The following is a 9383-nucleotide window of genomic DNA, read 5'->3' as shown; positions in this document are numbered from 1 at the left end:
TCTCACTGAAACGATTATCTTGTGCAAAGCTATGTCGCGTGCTGTGGAATGCGGAGACACTATACGCACCATAGTAGAACACAGAAGAAGCTTCTAAGTAGATGTAATAGCCAGTAAGCAGCAATACAATTCAAGTTTTAGTTATCGGTTATTACCTCTTTAGACGGCTTTGGTGCCTTGGACAAGAGCGAGGACGTTAAGAATCTGCATGAAGGGAGATCTAGCACCCACGTTGCTTGGGATTATGTGGAAAGTGATCATATTTCGTAAAAACCTGAGAAATCCACACGTTTTCGTCATTTGCTATCGAATCAACTTCATGCCAGATCGTCTCATTTGCCGCTCTTCTCTATGAACCGATTATACACTACTGGAAATTGAAATAAGAACACCGTGAATTCATTGTCCCAGGTAGGGGAAACTTTATTGACACATTCCTGGGGTCAGATACATCACATGATTACACTGACAGAACCACCGGCACATAGACACAGGCAACAGAGCATGCACAATGTCGGCACTAGTACAGTGTATATCCACCTTTCGCAGCAATGCAGGCTGCTATTCTCCCATGGAGACGATCGTAGAGATGCTGGATGTAGTCCTGTGGAACGGCTTGCCATGCTATTTCCACCTGGCGCCTCAGTTGGACCAGCGTTCCTGCTGGACGTGCAGACCACGTGAGACGACGCTTCATCCAGTCCCAAACATGCTCAATGGGGGAAAGATCCGGAGATCTTGCTGGCCAGGGTAGTTGACTCACACCTTCTAGAGCACGTTGGGTGGCACGGGATACATGCGGACGTGCATTGTCCTGTTGTAACAGCAAGTTCCCTTGCCGATCTTGGAATGGTAGAACGATGGGTTCGATGACGCTTTTGGATGTACCGTGCACTATTCAGTGTCCCCTCGACGATCACGTGTACGGCCAGTATAGGAGATCGCTCCCCACACCATGATGCCGGGTGTTGGCCCTGTGTGCCTCGGTCGTATGCAGTCCTGATTGTGGCGCTCACCTGCACGGCGCCAAACACGCATACGACCATCATTGGCACCAAGGCAGAAGCGACTCTCATCGCTGAAGACGACACGTCTCCATTCGTCCCTCCATGTTGGGGCGTGAGCGGAAGACGGCCTAACGGTGTGCGGGACCTTAGCCTAGCTTCATGAAGACGGTTGCGAATGGTCCTCGCCGATACCCCAGGAGCAACAGTGTCCCTAATTTTCTGGGAAGTGGCGGTGCGGTCCCCTACGGCACTGCGTAGGATCCTACGGTCTTGGCGTGCATCCGTGCGTCGCTGCGGTCCGGTCCCAGGTCGACGGGCACGTGCACCTTCTGCCGACCACTGGCGACAACATCGATGTACTGTGGAGACCTCAAGCCCCACCTGTTGAGCAATTCGGCGGTACGTCCACCCGGCCTCCCGCATGCCCACTATACGCCCTCGCACAAAGTCCGTCAACTGCACATACGGTTCACGTCCACGCTGTCGCGGCATGCTACCAGTGTTAAAGACTGCGATGGAGCTCCGTATGCCACGGCAAACTGGCTGACACTGACGGCGGCAGTGCACAAATGCTGCACAGCTAGCGCCATTCGACGGCCAACACCGCGGTTCCTGGTGTGTCCGCTGTGCCGTGCGTGTGATCATTGCTTGTACAGCCCTCTCGCAGTGTCCGGAGCAAGTATGGTGGGTCTGACACACCGGTGTCAATGTGTTCTTTTTTCAATTTCCAGGACTGTATTTATCGTGCGCAAAGCTATGTCGCGTGCTGTGGAATGCGGAGACACTATGCGCACCATAGTAGAACACAGAAGAAGCTTCTAAGTTGATGTAATAGCCAGTAAGCAGCACTACAATTCAAGTTTTAGTTATCGATTTGTTGACTTTTTTACGGCTTTGGTGTCTTGGACATGAGCTAGGAGCTTGAGATTCTGCATGTACTGAGGTCTAGCACCCACGTTGCATCGGAAAATGTGAAAAGTGTTCGTATGTAGTAAAAACCTGAAAAATCCGCGGGTTTTTGTCATTTGTTATCGAATCAACTTCATGCCAGGTCGTCACATTTGCAGCTCTTCTCTCTGAGACATTTATATTTATCGTGTGCAACGCTATGTCGCGTGCTGTGGTATGCGGACACACTATACGCACCATAGTAGAACACAGAAGAAGCTTATAAGTTGATGTAATAGCCAGTAAGCAGCAGTACAATTCAAGTTTTAGTTATCTATTATTGACTTTTTAGACGGATTTAATGAATTGGACATGAGCTAGGACCTTACGATTATGCATGAAGGGAAGTCTAGCACCCACGTTGCATGGGAGAATGTGAAAAGTGTTCGTATGTAGTAAAAACCTGAGAAATCCGCGCGTTTTTGTCATTTGCTATCGAATCAACTTCATGCCAGGTCGTCACATTTGCAGCTCTTCTCTCTGAAACGATTATATTTATCGTGTGCAAAGCTATGTCACGTGCTGTGGTTTGCGCAGACACTATACGCACCATAGCAGAACACAGTAGAAGCTTCTAAGTTGATGTAATAGCCAACAAGCAGCAACACAATTCAATTTTTAGGTATCGATTATTGCCTTTTTGACGGCTTTGGTGCCTTGGACATGAGCACGCCAACCGCAAGACTGTCACGGCCATGAACGTGGTGTACGCCCTGAAGAGGCAGGGGCGCACCCTGTACGGTTTCGGCGGTTAGGCGGTGTGAGACGAAGGAAGGAAAGAAAAAGAGATTTTGCATGAAGGGAGGTCTAGCAGCCACGTTGCAAGGGAGAATGTGAAAAGTGTTTATATGTACCAAAAAGCTGAGAAGTTCGCACATTTCATCATTTGCTATTGAATCAACTTCATGCCAGATCGTCACATTTGCTGCTCTTCTCTCTGAAATGACTATATTTATCGAGTGCAAAGCCATGTCGCGTGCTGTCGTATGAGGAGACACTATATGCACCATAGTAGAACACAGAAGAAGCTTCTAAGTTGATGTAATAGCCAGTAAGCAGCAGTAAAATTCAAGTTTTAGCTATCGATTATTGACTTTTTAGACGGCATTGGTGCCTAGGACATGATCTAGGACCATACGATTTTGCATGAAGGTAGGTGTAGCACCCACGTTACAGTGGAGAATGTGGAAAGTGTTCATATGTAGTAAAAACCTGAGAAATCCGCCCGTTTTCTTCATTTGCTGTCGAATCGACTTAATGCCAGAACGTCAGACTGGCCGTTCTTCTTTCTGAAACGGTTACATTTATTGTGTGCAAAGCTGTGGCGATTGTTGCGGAATGCGCAGACACTAAAACCACCATAGTAGAACGCAGAATAAGATTCTAAGTTGATGTAATAGGCAGTAAGAAAAAGTACAAATCAAGTTTTAGTTATCGATTATTGACTTTTTAGATAACATTGGTGCCCTGGACATGAGATAGGAAGCTAGGAAGCTTTCTGAAGCGGTTACATTTAATGTTTGTAAAGCTGTGTCGCGTGCTGCGGAATGCGGAGACACCAAAAGCACCATAGTAGAACACAGAAGAAGCTTCTAAGTTGATTTAATAGCCAGTAAGATAGAGTACAATTGAAGTTTTAGTTATCGACTTTTGACTTATTAGGAGGCTTGGGTGCATTGGTCATGAGCTAGGACCTTAAGATTTTGCATGAAGGGAGGACTATCTTCCGCGTTTCACTCGAGAATGTGAAAAGTGTTCATATGTAGTAAAAACCTGAGAAAACTGCCCGTATTCGTCATTTGCTATCGAATCGACTGTATGACAGATCGTCGTATTGGCCGTTCTTCTTTCTGAAACGGTTACATTTATCGCGTGCAAAGCTGTGTCGCGTGCTGCGGCATGCGCATACACTAAAAGCACCATAGTAGAACACAGAAGAAGGTTCTACGTTAATGTAATAACCAGAAAGGAATAGTACAACTCAAGTTTTAGTTATCAAATTTTGACTTTTTAGCCGGATGTGGTGTCTTGGTCATGAGCTAGGACCTTAAGATATTGCATGAAGGGAGGACTAGCATCCGCGTTGCATGGGAGAATATGAAAAGTGTTCATATGTACTAAAAACCTGAGATATCCGGACGTTTTCGACATTTTCAATCGAATCGACTTAATACCAGATCGTCATATTGGCCGTTCTTTTTTCTGAAAGGATAACAATTGTCGTGTGCAAAGCTGTGTCGCGTGATGCGATATGTGGAGACACTAAATGCACCATAGTAGAACACAGAAGAAGCTTCTAAGCTGATTTAATAGCCAGTAAGGTAGAGTACAATTGAAGATTTAGTTATCGATTTTGACTTTTTAGTCGGCTTTGGTGCCTTGGTCATGAGATAGGACCTTAAGAATTTGCGTGAAGTGAGGACTAGCCACCGCGTTGCACGGGAGATTGAGAAAAGTGTTCATATGCAGTAATAACCTGAGAAATCCGCCCGTTTTCGTCATTTGCAATCGAAACGACTTAATACCAGATCGTCATATTGCCCGTTATTCTTTCTGAAGCGGTTACATTTATCGTGTGAAATCTGTTTCGCGTGCTGCGGAATGCGGAGACACTAAAAGCACCCTAGTAGAACACAGAATAAGGTTCTAAGTTGATGTAATAGCCAGTAAGAAACAGTACAATTCAAGTTTTAGTTATCGACTTTTGACTTATTAGCCGGCTTTGGTGTCTTGGTCATGTTCTTGGACCTTAAGATTTTGCATGCAGGAAGGACTAGCATCTGCGTTGCATAGAGAATGTGAAATGTGTCATATGTAGTAAAAACTTTAGAAATCCGCCCGTTTTCGTCATTTGCTATCGAATCGACTTAATACCAGATCGTCATATTGGCCGTCCTTCTTTCTGAAGCGGTTTCATTTATCGTGTGCAATGCTGTGTCGCGTGCTGCGGAATGCGGAGACACTAAAAGCACCATAGTAGAACACAGAAGAAGGTTCTAAGTTGATGTAATAGCCAGTAAGAAACAGTACAATTCAAGTTTTACTTATCGATGTTTGACTTTTTAGCCGGGTTTGGTGTCTTGGTCATGAGCTAGTACCTTAAGATTTTGCATAAAGGGGGGACTAGCATCCGTGTTGGACGGGAGAATGGGAAAAGTGCTCATATGTAGTAAAAATCTGAGAAATCCGCCCGTTTTCGTCATTTGCCATCGAATCGACTTAATGCCAGATCGTCATATTGGCCGTTCTTCGTTCTGAAAGGGTTACATTTATAGTGTGCAAAGCTGTGTCGCGTGCTGCGGAATGCGGAGACACTAAAAGCACCATAGTAGAACCCAGAAGAAGTTTCTAAGTTGATTTAATAGCCAATAAGGAAGAGTACAATTCAAGTTTTAGTTATCAATTTTTGACTTGTTAGCCGGGTTTGGTGTCATCGTCATGAGCTAGGACCTTAAGATTTTTCATGAAGGGAGGACTAGGATTCGCGTTGCACGGGAGAATGTGAAAAGTGTTCATATGTAGTAAAAACTTGAGAAATCCGCCCGTTTTCGTCATTTGCTATCGAATCGACTTAATACCAGATCGTCATATTGGCCTTCCTTCTTTCTGAAGCGGTTTCATTTATCGTGTGCAATGCTGTGTCGCGTGCTGCGGAATGCGGAGACACTAAAAGAACCATAGTAGAACACATAATCAGGTTCTAAGTCGATGTAAGAGCCAGTAAGAAACAGTACAATTCAAGTTTTAATTATCGATTTTTGACTTTTTAGCCGGCTTTGGTGTCTTGGTCATGAGCGTCGACCTTAAGATTTTGCATGCAGGTAGAACTAGCATCCGAGTTGCACGGGAGAATGTGAAAAGTGTTCATATGTAGTAAAAACCTGAGAAATCCGCCTTTTTTCGTCATTTGCTATCGAATCGACTTAATTCCAGATCGTCATATTGGCCGTTCTTCTTTCTGAAGCTGTTACATTTATCGTGTGCAAAGCTGTGTCACGTGCTGCGGAATGCGGAGGCACTAAAAGCACAATAGTAGAACACAGAAGAAGCTTCTAAGATGATTTAATAGCCAGTAAGATAGAGAACAATTCAAGTTTTAGTTTTCGATTATTTACTTTTTAGCCGGCTCTGGTGTCTTGGTTATGAGCTAGGACACTTCATCACAGGACACGGCCCCTATCCCACGCACATGAACCGCGTGAGTCTGCAGCAGACTAATAGATGCACATGCGGGGAAGAAGGTACCCCTGAACACATCGTCTTTTTCTGCGGACAACGCACGATCACAAGACACACAGTACACGTAGACCACTTGAACACACAAAATGAACTACATGCCATAGTACGCGTTCCTGAAAGGTGGACTGAACTTAATACACTGACTGACGAAATCTCAAAGATTCAACATGTTGAATATTTACGCAACAGACCATACAGAAGGCAAGTCGGCACAACGAGACAACAGGATGCCCAGGGGATCACAGACATTACTGATACATCGAGTGAAGAAGAAGAAGACACAGATGTAGACCAAGGCACCAACACAGATATTGAGGCGTCCAGCGCGTATGACCCAGAGTGTCAACTAAAGTGGCCTCAAAGACTTTTCCCGAAAGACCGACAAATGGTGCATATGTCACATAAATTCTGGAAAACTGATTGCACCTAAATGTAAATATGTATATAGTTAATAGTACCTCCATGTCTAACATTAGCTTAAAGCTAGGCACCTCTTCAAGGGACCTACGCCTTCTGGTAAGAGGCAGCGCACGGCCTGGATGGAAGGATCTTAATTGTGGTCCCTCTTGACTGAGCCCAACCCGACGGATACATATTGTAGATCGGGGAAAACCACCTATCAGGCTGTGTTGCTGGCGGGGCCGGGAGGTGCTAACTAACGCATTATGCAGTATCATAAGCCTTATTGCTTCAACACAAATTGTCAGTTTTAATGCACCTGTACAACCGCTACCTTAACCACTATTCCAATACCATCGAAGCCAAAGCTTAAAGGTACGCACCTCCTCAAGGGACCTACGCCTCCTGGTAAGAGGCGGCACACGGCCTGGATGGAAGGATCTTAATTGTGGTTCCTCTTGACTGAGCCCAACCCGACGGATACATATTGTAGATCAGGGAAAACCACCTATCAGGCTGTGTTGGTGGCGGGGCCGGGAGGTGCTAACTAACGCATTATGCAGTATCATAAGCCTTATTGCTTCAACACAAATTGTCAGTTTTAATGCACCTGTACAACCGCTACCTTAACCACTATTTTACCAATACCATCGAAGCCAAAGCTTAAAGGTAGGCACCTCCTCAAGGGACCTACGCCTCCTGGTAAGAGGCGGCACACGGCCTGGATGGAAGGATCTTAATTGTGGTTCCTCTTGACTGAGCCCAACCCGACAGATACATATTGTAGATCGGGGAAAACCACCGTTCAGGCCGTGTTGTCGGCGGGGCCGGGAGGTGCTAACAACCGAACAGTCTTTATTAGGAGCCATGCAAGCCCGAAATAAACAGCCACATTCCATCTCACCTCTATTACCATTACCATAACAACTTTCCACCAATAACGTCTGAGCCAGATCATAAAGCTGGGCATTATTTGTTATTCATCACAAGGTAGCTTTGCAGACTAGACATGGAGGGTTAGTTGGCTAATGTACCTCAACCTTCCATAGTTAAGTACGTACTTAGAATGGCAGACATTAGAAGGAATGGTGAGCGACGTCCAGCGACTTGAGGATCATTCCAAGACCCTGGACGCCGCCCACAACCAGGGGACGGGCCCATACTACACCATTCCTTTCCCTATTCCTTTCCCTTTTCTCTACTTCTTACAAACATCCTATTAATATTAAGTTTTGTATTATTATTTTCTTAATTCTTTCGTATACTTGTTTGTCTGTCTGTATCCTACTTATTTTATATTTTATATTATTTTTAAGATTTTAATATGCTGCACAATAACAAAAAAAAAGATAAGAACCATACAAAGCCCGCCTCCACGTGGCGGGACACGGGCAACGGTGTGGGTGGGGACGGGAGCCGGGGTGATGGCACAACCAGCCACTCCGGACCCCGGACCCAGCCACAGCGGCCAAGAGGCTATATAAGACCCACCATAAGAAATTAGGCGGTGGGTCATTAAATATAAAGCAGCAAGTGAAAAAAAAAGTAGAACACAGAATAAGGTTCTAAGTTGATGTAATAGCCAGTAAGAAACAGTACAATTCAAGTTTTACTTATCGATGTTTGACTTTTTAGCCGGCTTTTGTGTCTTGGTCATGTTCTAGGACCTTAAGATTTTGCATGAAGGGAGGACTAGCATTCGCGTTGCACGGGAGAATGTGAAAAGTGTTCATATGTAGTAAAAACCTGAGAAATCCGCCCGTTTTCGTCATTTGCAATCGATCCGACTTAATACCAAATCGTCATATTGGCCGTTCTTCTTTCTGAAACGGTTACATTTTATCGTGTGCAAAGCTGTGTCGCGTGCTGCGGAATGCGGAGAAACTAAAAGCACCATAGTAGAACCCAGAAGAAGCTTCTAATTTGATTTAATAGACAGTGAGATAGAGTACAATTCAAGTTTTAGTTATCAATTTTTGACTTTTTAGATGGCTTTGGTATCTTGGTCATGAGCTAGGACCTTAAGATTTTGCATGAAGGGAGGACTAGCTTCCGAGTTGCACGGGAGAATGTGAAAAGTAATCACATGTAGTAAAAACCTGAGAAATCCGCCCATTTTCGTCATTTGCTATCGAATCGACTTAATGACAGATGTTCATATTGGAGGCCCTTCTTTCTGAAGCGGTTACATTCATCGTGTGCAATGCTGTGTCGCGTGCTGCGGAATGCGAAGACACTAAAAGCACCATAGTAGAACACAGAAGAAGCTTCTAAATTGATTTAATAGCCTTTGAGATAGAGTACAATTCAAGTTTTAGTCATCGATTTTTGACTTTTTAGGCGGCTGTGGTGTCTAGGTCATGAGCTGGGAACTTAAGATTTTGCATTAAGGAAGGACTAGCATCTGCGTTGCATAGAGAATGTGAAGTGTGTTCATATGTAGTAAAAAAAATGATAAATCAGCATGTTTTCGTCATATGCTATCGAATCGACTTAGTACCAGATCGTCATATTGGCCGTTCTTCTTTCTGAAACGGTTACACTTATCGTGTGCAAAGCTGTGTCGCGTGCAGCGGAATGCGGAGACACTAAAACCACCATAGTAGAACACAGAATAAGGTTCTAAGTTGATGTAATAGCCAGTAAGAAACAGTACAATTCAAGTTTTACTTATCGATGTTTGACTTTTTAGCCGGCTTTTGTGTCTTGGTCATGTTCTAGGACCTTAAGATTTTGCATGAAGGGAGGACTAACATCCGCGTTGCACGGGACAATGTGAAAAATGTTCAT

The sequence above is a fragment of the Schistocerca gregaria genome, chromosome 4 (assembly GCF_023897955.1).
Source record: "Schistocerca gregaria isolate iqSchGreg1 chromosome 4, iqSchGreg1.2, whole genome shotgun sequence".
In the NCBI taxonomy this organism is placed as follows: Eukaryota; Metazoa; Arthropoda; class Insecta; order Orthoptera; family Acrididae; genus Schistocerca; species Schistocerca gregaria.
The sequence above is the reverse complement of the archived record's forward strand: the minus strand, read 5'-3'. Positions refer to the sequence as shown.